At 38.9% G+C, this 24,806-nt stretch overlaps 1 pseudogene; it reads left to right on the top strand.

Annotated features, from left to right (window-relative positions):
* Positions 1–14,806: 14,806 nt before the first annotated feature.
* LOC142179917 (uncharacterized) lies at positions 14,807–23,366 on the top strand (annotated as a pseudogene).
* The last annotated feature ends 1,440 nt before the right edge of the window (positions 23,367–24,806 follow it).

Raw genomic sequence — 24,806 nt, 5'->3', positions numbered from 1 at the left:
TGGACGAACATCTTCAGAAAGTTAATTGCCGACATTGTAAATACCATTACTCAACGATAAGGAGATGACCACTAATTTTGCTTTTAACAAAATAGAACAAGAGCTATTGACCAAGGAAAGGAATAGAATTTCTAAAATTTATTTAAGTAATTAGGACAAAGTTCCTTGACAGGAAATGACCGTTTGCAATAAATTTGTGCAGAAAAATAAAATTGTAATTGCAAATAACTATAAAGAGAAAATAATTTTTATTGATAAACATTGCGGGTTACAATTCTGATTATCCTTTGATTCTTTCCTCCGATTTGTTATCCATAATTCAAGGGCCTTAGCGGCATATTTCTCGAATATAGGATGATATCATATCCTTGATGTATTTGATGATCAAGAAGCATGTAGCAACATGCCATTTGGATCTTGAATGTTGCTAGAACTTCGAGCAAGACGTATTTGATATGTATTTGATCTCTTAATGAATATTCCAAAAGTTTTATGAAATTTCGGAGATCATATATTTAATCTCTTTGTGCATATTGTACCCTTATTTATAAGCATGAATTAGAGTTTGGGTGGAGTAGCCACCAAGTAACCCTAATGGACTCATCTTGTAGAGCCCCTAGTCCAAATTTTTGTTATGTACTAATTTGACAAATTTTCAATATCCACAAATGCCCCCTACTTCAAGGTTTGTAGAAACTTGAAAACGAGACTTGAAGTACACTTTCGATCTTGTGTTGACAACATGTGCTAAACTTCGACGAACAGGGACTTAGAGATATTGCCCCCAACTGGTTTTTGGAATTTGCAGATCTTGCTTTACGAAAGAAGAGATGAAAGGCAGAATTGGTCCCACTGGGCGTGCCAATTTGTTTGCAGTAAAATTGTGCAGAAAAATAAAACTGCAATCACAAACGACTATAAAAAAATAATAATTTTATTGATAAACATTGCGGGTTACAACTCTGTTTATCCTTTGATTCTTCCCTCTGATTTGGTATCTGTAATTCGAGTGCCTTAGTGACATATTTCTCGAATGTATGATGATATGCATCTCCTTTATGTATTTGATGATCAAGAAGCGTGTAACAACACTCCATTTGGATGTGTAACAACACTCCATTTGGATCTTGAATGTTGCTAGAACTTCGAGCAAGACATATTTGACATGTGTTTGATCTCTTAATGAATGTACCAAGAGTTTTATGAAATTTCAGAAATTGTATATTTGATCTCTTTGTGCATATTCCGAGAGTTTACGGAATTATTGAGATGGTTTTTGAAGGACATATATAACCTTATTTATAGGCATGAATTAGAGTTTGGGTGGAGTAGCACCAAGTAACGCTAATGGGCTCATTTTGTCGAGGCCCTAGTCTAAATTTTTGTTATGTACTAATTTGAATTTTTTTTCCTAATATCTACGACAACTATGTGAAAAGCTTAGTAATAATTGTTGATGACACACCAGAACCTATCTGTTGGGAACAAAGTTTAGGATCACATAACCTCAGGGACGGAGCTACAGTAGTGGGTACGGGTTCGAGCGAACTCAGTGACTTTTTCCGGAATTTTGTATTTGTATTGAAATATTTACTAAATCTATATAAATATATACTGCCGAACCCAATAACAAAAGGGGTCTTGGTTCAACGGTAAGGATTGTGGGTTTGCTGGGAAAGACGAGGGTTCGATTTCCGCTGAAAGCAGTATTTTATTTTAAAATTTAGAACCCACACACTTAAATCCCTAGCTCCGCCTCTACATAACCTCAAAGCTGCCAAACTTTATTCCTCATTATCTTTCCCTTGATTTTGCTTTTGCTTTTCTTTTCTTAATTTGGATTTTTCTCCTTTGCGTTTGTGCCTAAACTCTAATCATGTGAGAGAAGAGCGATAAAAAGATAGTAAGTATAAATTTTTAGTGAGCATTGAAAAATATCTAAATCTAGTTAGCTAGGTGTCGATGTAGTGCGAGTTCAAGAAAGCACGTTCTAACAATTTCATAATTAAATGTACTTTACCATGATTTAATAACTTTGGTATTGTCCATTAAACTAATACAAACCTGCTCTTTTCTTCCCCAATATTGGCATCAGTTTGTTAAATTTATAAGGCAGCTTTGTGAGTTTTACTCTCTATCTCACATAAATCAGACTATGAAAAGGAAATAGTGGGGGACCTTTTGGAGACAAATTGATGAGTTTGGGGGTAAGGGGGACGACTTCAAGTATTTGTCAAAGCAATTACTATATATTATCAGAACATCATCCATAGATGGCAGCAAAATATTTTTTTGGTAAACAGTATAGCAAAATTGCATTTATTTTGCTTAGTAGAGGGACATCATGTCATCATCCATGGCAGTAAGTTCAATATGTCCATTTTTTAGCCAATGGGCATATATAAAGCGATATGTATTGATTCTGAAGTCGACACTAAATTTGGTTGGGAGGGTGGGGATTACCTCTTTCATTGATTAGTCATGTCTTGTTCTTTTGGCAAAACTTATGGAATTTTTATTGGTAAATTGCCATCAGCTAAGCGACATGATAGGCTAAGAACCCAAGCAAGGTGTCAAATTTTAAATACGTAGAAGTTTCTTCCTTAACTGGCTAGTATTAATGAATAGGTCTAACCAAAGGATCACTCCATCCTTAATTAAAAGGAAGAAACTTCTACGTATTAATCATAGTGAGGACTGGGACCTACATGGTCTTTACGCGGTGTTAATCTGAATTAATTATTGGGTTAGTGATTTCGAATATCAAATAATTTATATCTATACTATATTAAAAGCACAAACACCATTAATGAAATGTCTTTCGTCTTTTTTACCCTTCAAAAATTAATTTCACACTAAACAAAATAGTTATTTAATTAATTTCTCTAATATTTAGGCCTATGAATTAAATCATTTCCGTATAAATTAGGTAAAAACTCTTAATATTTAGGAATTTAAATCGAGTAAATTCTATTCATATAAATCCTTTGCCTAAATTAACTAAAAATACCCTTCCGGTTGTTATACTTTTAAAAGTCCTAATTTAAATAGGAATAGATTATAGCCACACATGTAAACTAAAATAGTGGTATCAGTGGAGATCATTAGCTAAAAGATCACCTTTCTTTTATATTTTGACATGTATCCATTGGAATTCTTATTTCATTATTTTAGATTGTTTTGTTTGATAATTAGGGATTGCCGTTCTGCTTTGTTTTTAGAAGATTTTTTTTACTTTTATTTTAGAAGAAATCTATTTGTGGACTAATATTAGGACTTTAAAATCAATTTAAATTTTACTTTAAAAGTTATTTCTTATTTGAATTAAGTAGGAAGTCGTAATATATCGAACTTTAAAATCAATTAAATTTCACATTATATAATTTTTTTCCTTGTTTGAATTATTTAGTATAACTATAGTACATTCCATATTATTGTTGCCAAGGATTCATCTCCGCCGTAAATTTAAGTTCTTTCCAAATTTTTATTGCAAAATTGTAAGAAGATTTCTAGATTCAGTGTTTTGTCTATTCTTTTATCTACATCAAGAATTATTAAAAAAGGTTTATATATTCACGTTTTTTTAAATGATTTAGAATGAGTTTGCTCATTTTTAACGATTAGATTATATAACAATATTTTACCTGTAGTGAAAAATTAAAAATTAAAAATATATTTAACCATTACTATTTATTAAAGTAAGATAAATAAATTGTATCTAAAAATATTTTAATTACCTAATGAATTTCAAAATCGCAAAGATGAGAAACAGAGATATTTATATAAATTTTAGAATGACTAACAGGACACATGGAAAGCACTAATCTATATCTATTCTATATCAAATAAAATTATAACAAGAATAAATTTCAGTTGAATATATTGACTGAAGATTGAGAACTTCTATTGGAGTAGTTTATTTTTTTATTGAGTGATAAATATAGGATCAATATTCATCATTTTTAGAAATATATACTTTATTTTATAACTCAAACATAATATTTAATATAATATCAACGTTTTTAAAAAAATCTTTTACTCATTGAGATAGTGTACACGCGCAATGCGCGTAACGTAAGACTAGTTAACCAAAAATATAGTATTAGTGAATAGTGCTGGACTCTTTATATTTCGTAATTAATAGCAACATAAAAGAAGGACAGAAATATTGTGTTTAAATATAATTGGGGTCATCCCTTTATATGGGGACACTTTGTCTAGTTGTTCTAGAAGATTAAAATTGACAAATCAAGGAAAAAATGAGCTTAAAATGGGACTTAATTATCAATGGATGATTAGCAATCTAAAGATTTGAACATCTGTGATTGGCATAGGGATTAGTAGAGATAAATCAACTGTGTATTGAACTGTTCCAATATATGGCTCTAAACTCCCATATGTCTCCTGGAAACAAAAATATCACATGGAAATGTCTTTATAATTCACATACAATCGGACATATCACTTGTACACAGTGTTTAAGACGGTTCCCTTTTTATCTCTCTTTTCATGGCAGCTTAATTTCCCTTAATATTGGAAGCAAGTACTGTTTAACTCAAAAATAGTTTCATGATAAAACAATTGGATTTATATTTAATAAGGTTAATAACAATTGGTTCAAATCAGAACTTAATTGATGAATCGCGTAATTAGACTAAATAAGCAATTGATTTAGTGTGATATAATCTTCCGTAAAACTTTTACTAAGACAAAAAACTCTCTCCGTACACCTAGCTGTTATTTACAATAAACGATAACTTTTAGACTTTCTCTGCCCGCACCGCCGCATGGCACCGTCGAGCGGAGCCGATTCGGCGCGTACGCCTGGCCAGCATGAAGCAAACATCAAGGAGAACCAAGCTAAGGATCTCAATCAAACAAAAAATTCTTATGCTATGACTATTACTACAACAACTTCGACGCCTGCCCCCAATATGAGACACCCTAGGGAATCAGTAATCGCCAGGCATACCATCCACAATGGAATGCCAACATTGATTTTCAAAGCCAAAGACTACTACGAAATTATGGCGGATGAATGCAGATTGACAATTGTGGGTTGATTCTTGAAAGTCCTGCCCCAAATTGAAAAAATTTGGTCTACCTTCATAGAAAGATTCCCAGTAAAAGGTAGAGCCAAAATTGGTGTTTATGATAATTATAATGTCTTTCTTGACTTCACAAATGAGGATAATTTCAACTTCATCTGGTATAGAAGAGTTGTAGAAATCGATGGCCTTCAAATGTGGCTGTAAAAGTGGACTCCGGATTTCAAGCCGGACGAAGACATCCTAATAGTTCCGGTATGGATTTTACTTCCCGGGATTCCTTTTAACATGCATAATTGACATTATGCTAAACAAATTTATAGTGAAATTGGAACTCCTTTGGCGCTAGATGTTGCGACTGGTGGTAAAACAAGACCGAGTATGGCAAAAGTTAGAGTGGAGATAGATCTCCTTAAACCTCTTGTTGAGGGGGTGTGTGTGGGATCTGAAGATGAGAATGCTCCTCTTAAAGGATTCACTCAAAAAAATTGAATATGAAAGTATTCCTAAGTATTGTAAGTAGTGCAAGAAGTTGGGGCACAATTTGATGAACTTCAGGGTCCTTGAAAGAATGAAAGCTACTGAAACGGGGAAACATAGAATAAAGAGAAGTTGATAAACGAGGATGGGGATAACAGTGGAGTCTAAAAAGAGGAAAAAGAAGGACAAGGAAAGGAAAAACAGGAGAAACATCTAGCTTTGGAAGAAAACAAGAACGCTATTACTACTCAAAGTCAGAACAAAAGCAATGAAAAAAGAAGCAATTGTGATAATACTAATGAGGAAAGACAAGTAAAGAAACGACATAGATTGGAGATTAGTCAAGGACACTACATTCCGAAAAATAAATAGGGAAACCAAACCTCCATTAAGGATATAACAAAATAGAGAAAGAAAAAGAATAAGAGTAAGTAAAAGAAGATGCCAAAGAAAAAGAGCAAAGTAGTTTCCAAACCTGCTCAATTTCAAATAAATACCAAACAAGATACTAGTTCCAAGAACTCTACTAATCAGGAGCAGACAATAGAAAAAGAGAACAAGTAGACTAATAACACTTACAACAAAGAAAGACAAGAGACCAATAATCACAACAATCAAGCATTCTCTATGGTTAAGGAAAGCTCTATAAATAAGAATGCATAGTGTCACAATGCTGTTATCGACAGTGAAGAGTCCAGTAATGTGAAAGAACCGTCGAGCATAGTGGTTAACCAACAGAATGATCACAATACTCAAACAAGAGAGGAAAACAGGAATAAAGAAGTGGTACAGATTGATAGCACATGCTCGACATATTTGACAACCAATATCATTGAACAACCTGGTATTCAACTGATGGTGAAACTTTATGTAAATCAGGAACAAGGCTTACACAACAAATTGGAGGGAGTCATTAAACATCCAGAGGAAGATCCTACATCAAATCAGAATAAGAAATAGTCTGAGCAACAAGAAAATGGCAATCAAGAAAATAAAATTTTTGAGGAGGAGGACTACATTCTTACTGGAAGGGGAAGAAGCAGAGCAAGACAATCAAACAAGAAAAAAAAAAGTCAGAAACATATCCTCTGTAAAGAGGAAACAACATACAGATACCTCCCCTAAAATTGTTCCATAATATTAGAGGGGTGAGGTCAAAAAATGCCATTCATAGGCTTAAAAAGCTTATAGACATCAACAACATTATCTTTACATCAATCATGGAACCTATGGTTAACAAAAATAAGATCGAGGGCTACAGAAAATTCTTGGGATTTCAAAATTGTATCTCCAATGACAATGGAAAGATATGGTATTTCTGGAAGAACATTAGTAATGACATAGTTACCTTCAATGATGAGCAACAAATCACTATACGGGTTGAAGATGGTACTGAAAATCCTTCCTTCAGTATTACATCCATTCATGCTAAATGTATTGCTGCGAAAAGAAGAGATCTTTGGTGCAGTCTTGAGGAAATAAGTTTAGATGTTAAGGGTCCTTGGTGCATTGGAGGAGACTCGATCCAGAGGAAAAACTAGGTGGCAAACCTCACAGCATGCACAAGAGTCTTGAATTCAACAATTGTATGGACAATTGTGGCATTACTGATTTAGGATACACTGGTCCTAAATTCACTTGGTGTAATAATAGGTGTCCAAGAAAGAGAATTTGGAAAAAACTTGACAGAATATTTATCAACGACAAGTGGAATCAAAAATTTTAAATAACTAATCTCAAATATTTGGTGAGGACTGGCTCAGACCACAGGCCCTTACTCATGAAAGCCTTTGATCAAGTAGGTAAGCCCACTTCTTACTTTAAATTACTTAATTTTTGTACTAAGCGGGAAGACTTCTACAACATTGTTAATGAAGTCTGGAGTATCAACATAAATGACAATAATATGTGGAGACTCCAATGAGCAAAAGACTAAGTCAATGGTCTAGAGAGGAAGTGGGTGACATTCATAAACATGCTATTAAATGGAAAGAAAAGATTCAATGCCTTGAAGAGATTGAGTTAACCAATAACTCTGAATATGACAAAGAAGAAACAAATAAGGCTTATGCGGAGTACATGAGATGGATTCATATGCAAGACTCCCTTCTTCTTCAAAAAACTAATATAAAATAGTTTGAGTAAAGAGATAGAAATACGAGGTACTTCCATAATATGCTTAGAGAAAGAAGAAGAAAACTTCATGTGAACAAGATCAAAAATCATAAGGATAAATGGATTCAAGGAGAGGAGAAAAAAGCAAAAGTAGCTATCAGACATTTCAACAAAATTTTCAATCTCCCAACTCCATGTCTTGATCCTACTATTCTAAATCGCATCACCAAAAGGATTACTGATGAAGATAGATACATGATGGATGAGATTCCTAGTGAGGAAGAGATAAAAAATGCAGTCTTTGATCTTTCGGCTATAAGTACTGCTGGGCCAGATGGATTCAATGGTACATTCTTCCAAAACTGTTGGGACATCATCAAGGAATACAACAATGCTTTTGTGTGAGATTTCTTCAAAGGTATTCCTCTTACTAAATTCTATACACATACTTGTTTGGTTCTAATTTCTAAAACAGATGCCCCTGCCACTTTTAATGAATTTAGACTTATTAGTCTCGCTAATTTTACTAACAAGATTATTTTTAAAATACTCTCTCTTAGACTAAATCCTCCGTTAACAGGATTAATTTCTCCAAACCAGAGTGATTTTATTAAAGAAAGGCTTATTTCTGAAAATGTGTTGTTAACTCAAAAGATTATTCAATCTATTTCTCAAGTCAATAATGGTGGCAATATTATTATAAAATTGGATATGGCCAAAGCATATGATAAAATTTCTTGAAACTTTATCACTGTTGTGCTTAGGAAATTTGGTTTCTCAGAGTATTGGATTGATTTGATAATGAACCTTCTCTTTCGTGTTTGGTACTCTTTGATAATTAATGGAAATAGAATGGATTTCTTCACATCTAGTCAAGGACTAAAACAAGGTGAACCATTATCACCATCACTTTTTATCCTTGCAGCAGAATTTTCACATGCTTCTTCAATAATCTATTTCTCGATTGCTCTTATACCCCCTTCTCTATGCCTTCCAATGGTACTAGTATTAATCATCTTGCATATGCAGATGACATTGTTATATTCACTGTGAGCACATAATTTTTGCCCGACTAAAGTATTCCTGTAGAAATTCACAAATAGATTTTTCTTAATTGTTTTTAGTTTTATAGAATTTGTAGGAATTTTGGTTAAAAGTTGCTTGCATTTAGTTGCATATTTAATATTCTAAAAATCATAAGAAAAATACCAAAATGTCTAAAAGTATTTCATACATAACACTTTAGGTTTAGTTGCATTTAGGATTTAATTACATAAGTTAATTACTTTATTAAACAGAAAATCACAAAATATGGGTCATTTTTGTATTTTTAGCTTTTAATCGCAAATTAAGTAATTCTTCCTTCATTAGTCTAAAATTAATTAATGGTAAAATAGATAACTAGGTTTATTCCTACAAATTAGATTGATTTAACACTTAATTTAGGTTTTTGATTAATTAATTTTATTTAAAATCAAGAAAAAGAAAAAGAGAAGGAAATTCGGTTTGGTTTTAAATTTGGGCCAAAACAATTTGGCCCAAACAATCACCTGAAACCTGCTAAGCCCACCCCCACACCCGGCCCAGCCTCGCCACTTAACCAAAACGACGTCGTTTCGTTAACGGTTGATCTCGACCGTTGATCTCTTTCGATCGAACGGCCCGCAACTCCCCTGCCTTAACCCTTATATCTGTCGGGTACACCCCCCAAACCCTGGAGACCCCCCTCACTTTTCTCTCCTTCTCTTTCCCTCTCCAAACCCTAGCCGCCCCCAAACCCCTCATCTCTCTCTCTCAAACTCACCCCAAACCCTAGCCGCCCAGAATCCCCACGCCGGCGGCTCACTCCAAATCCTCTCAAACTCGCACCCCATAACCCTCATACCCTCCTAATCCCTAATCCCTCATCAGTTTCATCACAAACCCCACCAAAATTAGCGAACCTTAGATCTAAAAATTCCAGAAAACCCTAGTCTGGTTTATTTCGGAATTACTTGTTCGTTTCTGTTTATTTCTAGTTCAATACCCACATGCATGGAGTAATCCCGTTGAAAGTATTTGTTCTGGGCTGGTCTCGACCCGTTTCGAAGTTACCGGAGATTTTGGGTCCTTTCGTCGATTCGCGGCTAGAATCCATCATTTTCACTGCTCATCGGGTTGTTTCGTTTACTCTCTTCTTTAGCATTTAGATTAGTATTTTTGTTTTCTTTTCTTGTTTTGTTGTTCTCTTTCCTATTCTTTCTTTTTCTCTTTTCTTTTCTCCTCATTTGTTCCGGCTCTGTGCTTTTCTGGTTGGTTTTTTTTGTTTTTTTTTTGTTTTTTGTTTTTGTTTTGTTGTATTTCCTTCTTTTTCTTTTCTTTCAGTCAGTCGTTAATCGCATGCTCAACTAGTTCAGCTAATGGATTGATTTAGATTAATTAAAGGTTAAGCACTTAGTCAAATCTCTGGTTTTATTTGAAATATGACACTTGTTTGTTTCATTTTTTTTGGGCTGTTTTCTGGGCTTGGCCTTGGGCCATCTAGGTCATGGCCTCTAGCCCAAGTTTAAGCAGATAGTTTGCTTCTGGAAGCGGACAGCTGTCCATATTCAGTTACAAAAGATGCTATTTCCCTAATTTTCAGGGAGCTGGCAAAAGATTCCCAGCCCCCTATTCTTCACACACAACACATGCTTACCTTCTATAAAGGGACGCATTCTTTTCTTCATAGGGGGTATTTTTTTTGGGGTTCTCTCTGGAGTTAAAAGGGAGAATACAGAAAATTGGCTTGACTGTGCTGTTCTTGGGTCTTCATTTGGTTCTGGGTTTCTTTTGGAGTTGGGTTTATCTCCTCTGCTCCGCTGTTTTCTGCTGCTGCTATTCTTACTGCTATTGTTTCGCTGCAACTTCAGAGACTTATCTTATTTTGTTGATCTTGTTGACCAGGTACCTCTTTTGAACCTTGGACTGTAAATCGGATATGAAATATGCCTACGTGGAAGAGATATGCATGCTTTGAAATTAATGGAATCAGTCATTTTCTGCCTGTATTTCTTGTGCTCTGTTGGAGTTATCTAGTTCTCTTTCTTGTGAAATTTTTTTTTAGTATCACGCTTTCTTATTTATTAGCAAATCCAGTTATGAAGTTGGTACCTAAATCTTCATGTAATGTTCATAGTACTGATTGAATATCACCTTTCAATATAACATCATATATGTTTTCAGATTTGAGACATGGTTACTTTCAATTGCTGTTGTTTGGATCGCTCTTCGAACTAAGACTAGATTCCCCTTCGTGGTAGAACCTGTAAACGTTTGGTATATGAAAGTTAGTAGTTATAATATGAATATGATTCAATTGTTGAGTTTTGTTAGGATCTGAAATCAGTATGTATGTCTGTTATTGTAAGTCTTGGCATTTGAGTTGATCGATTGGCCGAAAAATGAAGGTTAAAATTGACTGTTACTCAAAATGGCCATCACTGCAATGTCCAAAGTGGCCATTAATTCGTTTCCGGCTATACACGAAATTCCTCAAAAGTTAAATTGTGATCCAACCACCAGACCTACTTACTTTGCTTCTCTGTTGAACACATAGTCGTAAGTGTCTGTTTTGTAGTTATCTTAGTAATGTTGAAAACGAAGGTCGGGCTTTCTAGTTCGAATGGAAATCCAAAGTATGTTGAATTATGATTTCTTATTTTTATTGCAATGAATCTATCACAATTTCGCAATTTGATTGATTCTGTGGTAATGTTTAAGAAGTCTTGTAACCCATCTTCCATAATTCTGGACTTGCCACATGATCTCAAGCATCAGAAAATTAAGCAATTTTGAACATCGTAGCTTGCTTTAGGCGCGATTAATAATAGAGCATCGTGACTATGGGTATGGTTCCCATGGCATAGTCATGATACGTAATCCCCAATTCGAGTGCGCGTTTCACGCGACTCGACCATAACTTCAAATAATAATAAAATTTAACATGCTGTAAATCGCAGGTGCATTTCATGTGGCGCGGTTTGCGATGTGTACCAAAATGACAAGTGTACGACATCGTGACTTGTTCCAGAAATAATTTCATAAATAATTAAAAGCGGTTAAAAAGTAAAAATGTACAATAGGCTTTAAACATGTATTAAATCAGATAATTAGGCCGATTATTGATAGTTGAGCGACCGTGCTAAAACCACGGAACTCGGGAGTGCCTCACACCTTCTCCCGGGTTAACAGAATTCCTTACCCGGTCTTCTGTATTCGCGGACCATAAATAGAGTCAAATTTCCTCGATTTGGGATTTAAAATAAACCGGTGACTTGGGACACCATAAATTATCCCAAGTGGCGACTCTGATTTAATAAATAATCCCATTTCGAACATTGTCACTTTAATTGGAAAAACTCCCTTATCCCCTGTCCCCGCGGGAAAAAGGAGGTGTGACAGCTCTGGCGACTCTGCTGGGGATCGAACCCAGAATCTTTGGTTTCGCGGTTCAGAATTTGAGCTAAGATGACTTTATACTTGGCTTTTACTTATTATCTGATTTTTACGTGTTTTAGCCTAATGTGCTAAATGCCTCTTTTTACCGCTTTGATATTGTTTGGATTGTATATAAACTGTCACGAAACCCTTCTTCTCTCTGAGTCTTCTAAATCTTCTGGGAAGTGCACGTTGGCGTGACTTCTTTTCTGTTAATGTCATTTCCTAATTTAGAACGAGGATCGGATCAGTTACAAAGCCGGATGGCCTTTTAGTTACCGGTCCGGTAGGTACGTTGCCCCCCCTCGGCTCGAGTTGTCCGCTCGGGTAAGCCAGGTCTAGAACAATACACCCAGGATTTAAACTTAGAATAACATAGCCTCATGCCGGATCCCTAGTAGGTACGTTTGCTTGCATCATGTGCATTTGACTTAGGGGACTCAACACAGGGGTTGGGTCCGTCTAGGACAGGTGTACCCAAAATTAAAGGACCATCCTGATGCATTCTTTACGTGCTACTTGTGCATTAATTTGCTTGGCTTGTATGTTGACCGGCTTCGTGACTAAGGAAAAAAAATCCAAAAAAAAACAAAAAAAAAAAAAGAAGAAGAAGAGGAAAACCAAGAGTGAGGTAAGATAGAAAAACACCTGGTTTTGATAATTCCGGTATTCAAGAATCCCGTTACTCTGTCGAAATTTCAAAAACAAAGAGAGAATCATTTCAAAATAAATCACATTTTCTGTGCATCAAAATGGCAGAACTACGCGGGTCTGATTCTCACCGGATGTGAGATACGTAGGCAAACCTCATCGGTTCCGGCCCACAATTGTCAAAAAAAAAAATCCAAAAAAAAAATATTTTCCTTTATCTCCTCTTTAGAAAGTCCTTCCTTTAGACCCCAATTTTCAAAAAAATCTAAAAATATTTTCCTTTATTTCCTTGTTTAGAAAGCCTTTCTTTGAGACCCCATTTTAAAAATCCAAAAATAATTCCTTCTTTTAGGAGTCTTTTTTTAGAAAAATCTCAAACAAATAAAAGATTAAAAAATAATATTTTATTTGTAGGAGTCTTTCATTAGAAAAAGAAAATAAATGAAATTAAAATCCAAAAATAAAAATATTTTCTTTCTTTTTATAAGTCTTTCTTTTTCTTTTCTTTTAAAAAAAAATAATAATAAAAAAAAATTATTAATTTGCAAAAGTGGCCGTGATTTGTTTTTTCATGGTCAGTTTTGTACAAAATTTTAATCTGGTCACCCTAATTTAAAATGTGCAGAATGAGCACCGTTCAGAACTTACCTGTGAAGGTTATGGATCAGATTCCACTGGCACTCCACATGTGGTGGGAGGATTTGGGAAAACAAGGACGAGACATGGTCAACCAATACCTGGGGGCGCTCACTGGACTATTGAAAATTCAACCTAGAAGGGACCTGATAGAGGCATTAGTGGCATTCTGGGACCCCGCTCATAATGTTTTGCACTTCTCAGATTTTGAGCTTACGCCTACTTTGGAAGAAATGGCGGGTTATACTGGGAGCACAGAGGGATTGAGACACAAGTACCCGGTATCTCCAAGGATTGTTACTCCCCACAAGTTTCTGGACTTACTAAAGATAAGCAGACAAATCAAGACTGGAAGTCTAGCAGGGGGAACTTCCACTTTTCATTTTCTATATCAGCGATACGGGCATTTAAGAGAATTCGAAGACCCGAAAAATGGACTCTGCAGTAAAGGAAACCGATCAAAATGGGAGACCCATAGATGTTTTGCCTTCATGGTGGCGTTTTTAGGCCTTTTGGTGTTTCCAAGGGAAGATGGGCATATTGATTTACAGGTAGCCGGGATTGTCCACGTTCTGACTACTCAGGCCAAGAGTACTCCCGCACCCATGATCGTATCAGATATATTCCGAGCCCTCACATTCTGTAAGGACGGAGTCAGTTTTTTCGAGGGATGCAACCTGCTGTTGCAAATGTGGATGATCGAACACCTTTGTCGTCGTCCCCGATACATGAACTATGGGTCTACGGGGAAAAACTACATTGAAGAGTTTGGTACGCGAGTAACAGGATTCGAAATGCCGAAAGGGATCAAAGATTGGATTACCCGCCTTCGATCTACGACCGCAGATCAGATAGAGTGGACATTGGGTTGGCTTCCCGTTGATGAGATTGTTTATATGCCCGCCACTGGTCCCTACTTCTTGCTAATGGGTCTCCGAAGCATCCAACCCTATGCTCCGTACCGGGTTTTAAGACAGCTTGGAAGATGCCAGACAGTTCCTAGAGATGAAGATCTTAGCACTTATGTGGTCGAAATCCGCTCTGATGCCCAATTTCCCGAAGAAGCGGTTCGCCAAATTTGGAGCGAATGCCAGTATTTGGGGGCAAACACCCGAGTACGTGATTTGTCTAGGGGTGAAGTCTTACCTAGTTATGTTGCCTGGTATGGAAAGAGATTCGCGACGAATGGTGAATCTGAACGACCAACTAAAAGACCTCATATCCAAGAATTTGTTGACGCATCGCAGGAGCAGTGGGCTTGGTTAGCTAAAGAAAGGGAGTACCGGACCACCATAAGCAAGCTAGAAGAACAAATCGAAAAAATCAAATTTGATAGTAGTTTGCAGGCAGCTGAAGATGAAGGGGAAAAGAAAAGGTTGGCCAAAGAAAATGAATCCCTTCGAGCCCAAATCCAGAGAATGAAAATAGCCGCCGAGACACCAGCAAGAAGTGAGAGAGATGAGAAAATTATAACCAACCTGAGGCGGAAAGTGCATAATTACGGTTTTGACTTGACAAAGGCCGAAAGAGACTTGTTAAATGCTCAAGCAAAGTTGGCCAAAGGTGCGGAGGAACAAGCTAGATTAGTCCACCAGTTGAAGCAGAAATATGATAAAGAAGCAGCAGTTTTACAGAAAAGGATGGTTGCCCTTGAGAATGAAATGGTCAAGCAAACAAAGGAGTTCAAGGCAGAAAGAGAGCATTGCTACGCATTGATTTATCAATTACAAGAAAGCATGCAGCAGTTACAAGACCAAAACAACGCAGATGCACAAGTGTTGGAGGCTCGGGCCCAGCAGATTGGACGTTTGCTTCAAGAAAAGGGTGTCATCAGAATGAGGATTAAAGAGATAGCTGATTATGTTGTAATGAAATGCCATGAATGTGAAGACATGACCAAGTCTATGTTTTTTGCTTCTGTAATGACATTCGTCCGACAAGTGATGGTTGACCTAGACCGCCTTCAAGAAGATATTACCCGCAGGCCTGTGCGGAGACCGGCTGATGTCCCGCAAGCCTCCGGAGTACCAGTGGAGGCTCTTATGTATTTTTGATTTCCTTTAGTAGTCTGTATTTTACTTTCTCTGAGTCTTGTTCGTCTTTGTCAAGGTTGTCTATTACTTTATTTCGAGTCTGTAGATTTTCCTTTTGCAGTCATCGCTACTTTAGTCCTTGTAATAGAAAATCCAAAAAGATGTCTTTTATTAATGAAATAAATTATTTCGTATCTATTTATCCGAACTACGTAATGATCTGATTCATGCGGCGTCATGATACGTAGGCAATCCCCATAGGATTCGATCATATTCTTAAAAGAAGAGAGGGAAAAAGAAGAGAGAGGAAGAAAGAAAAGAGGGGCCAAACTAAAAAAAAAGAAGGGGAAAGAATAAGAATTGAAAGAGCGAAACACAACAGGAGGTGAAAGGGAAAAGTCAGGATTTGGAGAATTTGGAAAAACCGGGATGAAACATACGAGCCGTCGCAAAGCATTTAGGAACGTTAACTGCTCAGGTGCATTGCATACCCAATATGCGATTAACTATCTGTAAATTGCTTTTAAAACTGACCAAGTTTTTGTGTGCACATAGACAGGTTTTGTTTTAGGTGGTTAGTTTGTTGGCATCCTGGCAAGTCACCCTTATAACACCAGATCAAAGTGCAAGGCAGTCATGACTAGCAAAGAATTGGACACGGGTGTTGTCGACCCGCCAAGGGAGATTGTAGAATCGGAGTCTGAATTGAAAGAGGAGGTCTACAGGTTGAAGCATCAAATGGCAGAAATGTATCAAGCCTGGGTCAAGGGGCATCCTCCACCTTCATTCCCCGCTAACTACCCAGAAAATCCCGCTTTCATCCCACCACTGTCACAAGCCCAAGATCCCATTACCATTGATCTTTCCCCTCAGCACGCACCGGGCTTTACCCCTTATCGCCACTACCCTGGCACCTCGTCCCAAACCTTTCATGCTCCACCAACCAAAACAACTGCATACCCTGCTCCGACATCCGCTCCTGTTTTCGTAGCCCCTCCGCGAGCTACCCTTCACAGATCTTCTAGTGAACCCGCGTTCCAAGCTCCAGATACCCAATATTATGTTCCGGAACCAACTTTCAAAGTCACGGATCCTTATTCCCATGCCCCTCACTTTGAACCTCTTGTCGAAACTGAGAAACCAACCCGGAATGTGGAGCAGGACGAGATGTTCAGGAAAGTGAAGAGCCTAGAGCAATCTTTGAAGAACATGCAAGGGATAGGAAGCCAAGTAAGTGTGGCTTACAAGGATTTATGCTTATTTCCGGATGTTCAACTGCCCGCTGGGTTCAAGATGCCCAAGTTTGACCCGTACGATGGACATGGAGATCCCGTGGCCCATTTGAGAGGCTTCTGCAGTAATATGAGAGGCGCCGGTGGGAAAGATGAATTATTAATGGCATATTTCAGTCAGAGTCTGAGTGGGGCAGCTTTAGAGTGGTACACCCGCCAAGACACTAGCAGGTGGTACACATGGGATGACTTGGCTCAGGCCTTTGCTCGGCACTTTCAGTACAATATAGACATTGTCCCGGATCGCTTATCTTTGACCAAGGTAGAGAAGAGGCCCAATGAAAGCTTTAGGGAATATGGTTTCAGATGGAGAGAACAAGCTGCACGAGTCTACCCTCCAATTGAGGAAGATGAGATGGTCGAGTACTTTCTTCAAGCCCTAGAGCCCACTTACTTTGGCCATTTGATCTCAGCCATAGGTAAGTCCTTCAACGATGTGGTAAAGATGGGAGGAATGGTGGAAGAGGGACTCAAGTCAAGCAAGATCATGAGCTACTCTGCCATAAAAGCGACCACACAGGCAATTCAAAGTGGCACCGGAAGCCTGTTAGGCAAAAAGAAGAAAGAAAATGTCGCTATGTTTGTCTCTGGATCGTGGCGGGCCCAAGGGGTCTGCCTCACCAGTACACCCAAACTCGACCCCAACCTCAAGCCTACACCCAAGCTCCATATAATCCATCTCAGCACTATCTCCTGCCACAAGAACCTAGATATTCTGTCGAGCTACCCCAATACCATGTTCACCACGCACAGTCATATGCTCAACCCCCTCCTTACCCGTAATGGCGTGCTCCAACTCCACAAAATATTTATACACCCCCACAACCATACCAAAACCCTACTGGTCCAAGTTTTCGACCAAGGCCAGATTACAGAAAAGAGAGGCAACAGCGGAAAGAAACCTTCACCCCTCTTGGAGAGTCCTATACCAGTTTGTTTCAGAGGTTGAGGCAATTGGACGTTTTGAGGCCGATTGAGCCCAAGATACCAAATCCGCCTCCAAGGAACCTTGATTACTCCCTTAGATGCACATATTAATCTGATGCCCCAGGGCACGACACAGAGAAATGCTGGCATTTGAAGAGGGCGATCCAAGAGCTTATTGATAAAAATCAAATTGTGGTCCAGAGCCCGGAGGCGCCAAACATCAACCAAAATCCTTTGCCGGCCCATGCAGAGACACATATGATCGAGATAGTTCATAAAGATGGGGAGCCCAAAAACTTTTCCAAGTCTGTCATGATGATCCGGGCTAGCGAAAGTAATCCAATCAAAGCTCTAGATTCTGCAAAAGCAATGTCCTTGGCAATTAAAGGGGTGTCAGAGAAGCCAAGCGCGCTCAACGTGAAGCCTTCTGTATTGGTTGTGAAAGGGCCTCCGGTTGATGTTGAAGCGAACCAGGAGAGGCAAAAGGTGGTCGTGCCAGGGGCCCCGGGCAAGCCTGTCATAATCGTGGAAGGGGCTCGTGTTACCCCCGTTATTATTAAGCCAGTGACCCAGTTGCCAATGGTTGACACAAAGGCCGTCCCGTGGAATTACAAACAGGTGATAGTAACGTACAAAGGGAAAGAAGTAGAGGAAGAAGTCAATGAAACCGGAGGACTGACTCGTTCTGGGAGATGTTTTACCCCAGAAGAACTGAGGAAAACCAAGCCATCCAAGGACGGCCACATCCCAGTAAAAAAGCCGGTCACCGAAGAAGAGGCTGAGGAATTCCTGAAAAAGATGAAAATGCAAGACTATTCCATTGTAGAACAGTTGAGGAAAACACCAGCTCAGATCTCTCTTCTATCATTGCTGATACATTCCGATGAACACCGCAAAGCCCTAATGAAGATTTTAAACGAGGCTCATGTTCCTGATAAGATCACGGTGAACCACTTGGAAAAGATTGCTAACAAGATTTTCGAAGCAAACAGGATCACTTTCTCGGATGATGAACTCCCTATAGAGGGTACAGAACACAATCGAGCTCTTTATCTCACAGTGAAGTGCGAGGATTCTGCTGTCTCAAGGGTACTGGTGGATAACGGTTCTAGTGCAAATATTTGCCCTCTGTCCACTTTGCAAAAGTTGAAGATTGGCACTGAAAGGATCCACATTAATAATGTATGCGTTCGAGGCTTCGATGGAGGAGGGAAAGATTCTGTCGGTGATATAATGCTCAATTTGTCAATAGGGCCAGTTGAGTTCACTATGGAGTTCCAAGTGCTAGATGTGGCTGTCTCTTATAACTTGTTGTTGGGCAGGCCCTGGATCCATGCTGCCAAGGCAATCCCGTCTTCTCTGCATCAAATGGTAAAGTTCGAATGGGACAGGCAGGAAATAGTTGTGCACGGTGATGAGAACTTATCTGCTTACAATGACACAATCGTTCCATTTATTGAAGTCGAAGATGATAAAGGGCCTTGGGTTTACCAAATGTTCGAAACAGTGTCTGTCGAGAAAATTTCCAAAGGAGAATGCACTCCAGGTCCGAAGATACCATCCGCATCCGTCATGGTAGCAAATGAAATGTTGAAGAATGGTTTTCTGCCGGGCAAAGGTCTAGGTTCATCTCTGCAGGGCATTGTGCATCCGGTGTTTCCACGTGAAAGTTTTGGTACATTTGGTTTGGGATTCACACTCACAGGGAAGGACGTGAGAAGGGCTAAAAGTTTGAAAGAAAAGGCATGGTCACTCCCTAAACCTGTTCCACATATCTCCAAGTCTTTCGTCAAGTCAGGGGTCGCCAAACGCCCAATATCAGTGGTCCCAAAACCTGTGGTCGACTTTGATGAAGATCTGATCAAGAGGTTCCAGAGTCTGTTTGATGGGGTTAATATGGTCGAAATCGGGGAAGGTTCCAGTAATGCCGATGTGCAGCCTGTTGGGCCAAATGTGAAGCTTAGCAATTGGAAAGCTACTCCTCTCCCCATCCGGAAGGAGTTTTGGTAGTTTGCTTTGTTTTCCTTTCTGTTATCTGGGTTATTTCAGGGTTGTAATCCAGATTTTTCTTAGTTTTTGCTTGTTTCGATGTACAAACCCTTCTATCCTTTTATTTTCAATGAAATACAATTTCCCATTTTCCATTAATCCTGATAGCATTTCATTTTTATTTTTGCTTTTCTTTCTGTACAGTTCTTTTTATGCTGGTTTCAATGACATGACATGCATGAGGAATTTTCAGCCAAATCTTAAAAGCCAATCTAATTCTGAAATAACGATCCAAGAAGTAGAGGGTGATGATGAAACAGAATACGATGAAGAGGCGGCATTTGAGGAAGTCAGTAGAGAACTAAAACACTTCGAAGAAAAATCCAAGCCTAATTTAAATGAAACCGAAGCAATCAATTTAGGGGATCAAAATAATGTCAGAGAAACCAAGATAAGTGTGCATCTGGAACCGCAAATCAAGGAAGAAATAATCAAAACACTATTTGCATACAAAGATGTCTTTGCATGGTCGTATGACGACATGTCGGGCTTGAGCACTGATTTGGTAGCTCATAAATTGCCAACCGACCCTACATTCCCTCCTGTCAAGCAAAAGTTAAGAAAGTTCAAGACTGATATGAGTGTGAAGATTAAAGAAGAAATCACAAAGCAACTGGAGGCAAAGGTCATTCGGGTCACTCAGTATCCCACTTGGTTAGCTAATGTGGTACCAGTTCCAAAGAAGGATGGTAAGACGAGGGTGTGTGTTGATTATCGTGATCTCAACAAGGCAAGTCCAAAGGATAACTTTCCATTGCCGAACATCCACATTCTGATTGATAATTGTGCCAAGCATGAGATCGGGTCTTTTGTGGATTGTTATGCGGGATATCATCAGATCCTGATGGACGAGGAAGACGCAGAAAAGACAGCATTCATTATGCCTTGGGGGACGTATTGCTACCGGGTAATGCCATTCGGTTTAAAGAATGCTGGGGCAACTTACATGAGGGCAATGACTACCATATTTCATGACATGATACACAAGGAAATTGAGGTTTATGTAGATGATGTGATCATAAAGTCAAAGAAGCAGTCCGACCATGTTGGAGACTTGAGAAAGTTTTTCCAAAGGCTCCGCAGGTACAACCTCAAGCTCAATCCGGCAAAATGTGCATTTGGTGTCCCGTCCGGGAAACTGTTGGGATTCATAGTCAGTCGACGCGGTATTAAGTTGGACCCATCAAAGATCAAAGCCATCCAAGAATTACCACCGCCAAAGAACAAAACCGAGGTAATGAGCCTTCTCGGAAGGTTAAACTACATCAGCAGGTTTATTGTTCAAGTCACGACAACTTGTGAGCCCATCTTTAAGTTGTTGAAGAAGAATGCTGCGGTTAAGTGGACTGATGAGTGTCAGGAAGCATTTGATAAGATCAAGAATTACCTGTTAAACCCCCCTGTGTTGGTCCCGCCAGAACCTGGGAGACCTTTAATTCTCTATTTGACGGTCATGGATAATTCTTTTGGTTGTGTTGGGTCAACACGACATCACGGGCAAGAAAGAGCAAGCCATTTATTACCTCAGGAAGAAGTTCACTCCCTATGAGGTTAAGTATACTCTTCTTGAAAGGACATGTTGCGCCCTGACTTGGGTGGCGCAAAAGTTGAAGCATTATCTGTCATCCTACACCACTTACCTCATTTCTCGCATGGATCCTCTAAGGTATATCTTTAAGAAGCCTATGCCCACAGGGAGGTTAGCAAAGTGGCAGATTTTACTCACAGAATTTGACATCATCTATGTGACTCGGACCACGATGAAAGCCCAAGCCCTAGCCGATCACTTGGCCGAGAATCCGGTGGATGAAGTATATGAGCCACTGAAGACTTGTTTTCCTGATGAAGAAGTGATATGTGTTGACGAGGCTGATCATGATGAAAAGCCAGGTTGGAAACTTTTTCTCGATGGGGCTGCTAATATGAGAGGTGTCGGAATAGGGGCTGTACTCATTTCTGAAACAAGGCATCACTACCCCGTAACGGCACAACTTCGATTTTATTGCACTAACAACATGGCTGAATACGAGGCATGCATTCTGGGTTTGAGGCTAGCTATAGACATGGGAGTTCAAGAAATATTGGTTTTGGGAGATTCAGATTTGTTGGTTCACCAGATTCAGGGAGAATGGGAGACTCAGGATTTGAAGCTCATACCGTATCGACAATGTCTGCATGATCTTTGTCAACGATTCAGGTCGGTAGAATTCAGGCATATTCCCAGGATTCATAACGAGATTGCCGACGCCTTGGCTACTCTGGCATCAATGTTACACCATCCAGATAAGACTTACGTCGACCCTCTGCAAATCCAAATCCGTGATCAGCATGCCTATTGCAATGTGGTTGAGGAGGAACTTGATGGAGAGCCTTGGTTCCATGATGTCAAGGAATACATCAAATTGGGGGTATATCCAGTACATGCCACAGGCGATCAAAAGAGAACCATTCGACGTCTGGCTAGCGGATTCTTCTTAAGTGGAGGAATATTGTAGAAGAGAACTCCAGATCTAGGATTACTAAGGTATATAGATGCTAAACAAGCCTCGACTATCATGGCCGAAGTGCATTCCGGGGTTTGCGGGCCACATATGAGTGGGTATGTCTTGGCGAAGAGGATTTTTCGAGCAGGTTATTATTGGCTCACCATGGAACGTGATTGCATCAGCTTTGTTCGCAAATGTCATCAATGCCAGGTGCACGGTGATTTGATTCGTTCCCCGCCATCTGAGCTGCACACAATGTCGGCACCTTGGCCCTTTGTTGCTTGGGGCATGGATGTCATTGGACCGATTGAGCCGGCAGCGTCAAACGGACATAGGTTTATTCTGGTGGCCATTGATTACTTTACCAAGTGGGTCGAAGCTGTAACCTTCAAGTCCGTGACCAAGAAGGCAGTGGTAGATTTTGTTCATTCAAACATCATTTGCCGGTTCAGAATTCCCAAGATAATCATCACAGATAATGCTGCTAACCTCAACAGTCATTTGATGAAAGAGGTATGCCAACAGTTCAAGATTATGCATCGAAACTCCACTCCATATCGTCCTAAGGCAAACCGAGCTGTTGAGGCTGCTAACAAGAACATAAAGAAGATACTTTGTAAGATGACGCAAGGTTCTAGGCAATGGCATAAAAAGTTACCTTTTGCTTTACTGGGTTATCGCACTACTGTTTGCACTTCAATAGGCGCAACTCCCTATTTGTTGGTATATGGAACCGAGGCAGTTATACCTACAGAAGTTGAGATTCCATCCCTGCGGATTGTTGTTGAAGCTGAAATTGATGATGATGAGTGGGTCAAAATCCGGCTAGAGCAATTGAGTTTGATTGATGAAAAAAGATTAGCGTCAGTATGCCATGGTCAACTGTATCAGAGAAGGATGGCAAGAGCATACAACAAGAAGGTGCGTCCCCGAAAATTTGAGGTGGGTCAGCTGGTATTGAAACGCATCCTTCCACATCAGGCTGAAGCTAAAGGCAAGTTCGCCCCAAACTGGAAGGGGCCATTCATTGTGACAAAGGTGTTGCCCAATGGTGCTTTGTATTTAACAGACATAGAAGGTAAATGTGTGGATGCGGCTATCAATTCTGATGCAGTCAAGAGATATTATGTATGATTTCTTTGCTTATCTTCAATCGCATTTTGTACTAGGCATGTTCAAAGTTGGAATGACGAAGGCATTTTATTCTGCTATCCCAAATACTTTTATCATTTGTTACCCCTTTTGAGCCTTTTATTTTCTTTCATACCCCTCTTTTGGAATCAGAAGCAGAGTTAGAGGAAAAAAAAAAAGAAAAAAAGAAGAGAAGGAAAAGAGAAAAGCAAAGAAAGAAAAGAGAAAAGAAAGGAGAAAAAGAAAAGCAAAGTAACGAAAACAAAACTCTTATGTTGGAACTATGTTAGACTTGATTCCTTTTAAGGATACGTAGGCAGCCTTACCCTGAGGTTCAGTCCCATCAAATAAAATTCAAAATTCCCCAGATTCAAAAACTGGGGGCAGAAGTTTTAGTTTTGCAATAGGTTTGATTCCAAAAGTTGTAATTTTGAACCCTTTCATCTTAAGTCATGTTGAGCCTTATACTACCTTTTCTTTCTAACCCTTTCCAAAAGCCTATACTACGGTCCAAAGAAAGACCTTCCGATCAATCTTTGAGGATGCCAAGTAGAGTGAGATAGAGGTATGATCTCCATTATGGGTAACACTTTGTTCATTGGGTACAAGAAAAATAAATAAAATGAGAGAGTCTTATTGGTGAAAACCCTCACGGGCACCGTAAGGCGATGGTGAGCTGAGGAAAAATTCAAAATGAGAGAGTCTTATTGGTGAAAACCCTCACGGGCACCGTAAGGCGGCAGTGAGTTGAGAGATGAACAAATGAGAGAGGCTTGTTGGTGAAAACCCTTTGGGGCACTACAAGTCAAAAGAGGTTGGTGACTTTACAGAAAAGTTGGATCGTTGAAAGCCCGGGTTTTGAAGTATGAAGACATGACATGAATAGAAATGTGATTAGTTGGATGGACTAGTCTGATCAATCCGAAATGCATGTCATGATCTGTAGAGCCAGCTGATTCATTCAGATAAGTCTCTTTTCAATTTTTCTTCAAATAGTCATCTCAGTCTTTCTTTTTATTCCTAATTCTCGAAGTCACTTCGCTTCATTTCTTTTTGGGTCTATTTGTCTAAGTCTCTGTCAAATTAATTTTTTGTTAAGCAAGCAAGAAAGGACTTCAAAGCTCATTACCGGCTTTTTATTTGCACCAAGCGAAATTTGGCCAGGCACATTCCAAGTAACATGGTTTAGAACGAGCAATGCGATGGTAACTGAAGTTCAGGTGGTTAAGTGATTCGTGAATTTGTAGGAAATGCAAAGGTTCCACAGTTGTCAGAATAAAAGTGTTATACGACGAGTTGAATGTAAGGGATTCAAGTCATTCAGAGGTTTTGTGTTCGAGGTTTGATTGAAAGGTTAAACAATTCTTTATAGCCCGAAGAACCTAATCAGAATGAAGAAGGATAGTGGCAGAAGCAGACACCTTCAGCAAGGATGCCACAAACTAACCGCCACAGTTTCAAACTGACAAAATTTTCTTTGTTTTAAGCAGGGGAAAGAAA

Source organism: Nicotiana tabacum, chromosome 4 (genome assembly GCF_000715075.1).
Source record: "Nicotiana tabacum cultivar K326 chromosome 4, ASM71507v2, whole genome shotgun sequence".
Classification (NCBI taxonomy): domain Eukaryota; kingdom Viridiplantae; phylum Streptophyta; class Magnoliopsida; order Solanales; family Solanaceae; genus Nicotiana; species Nicotiana tabacum.
Note: the sequence above shows the minus strand (reverse complement) of the source record. Positions and strands in the feature narration are given on the sequence as shown.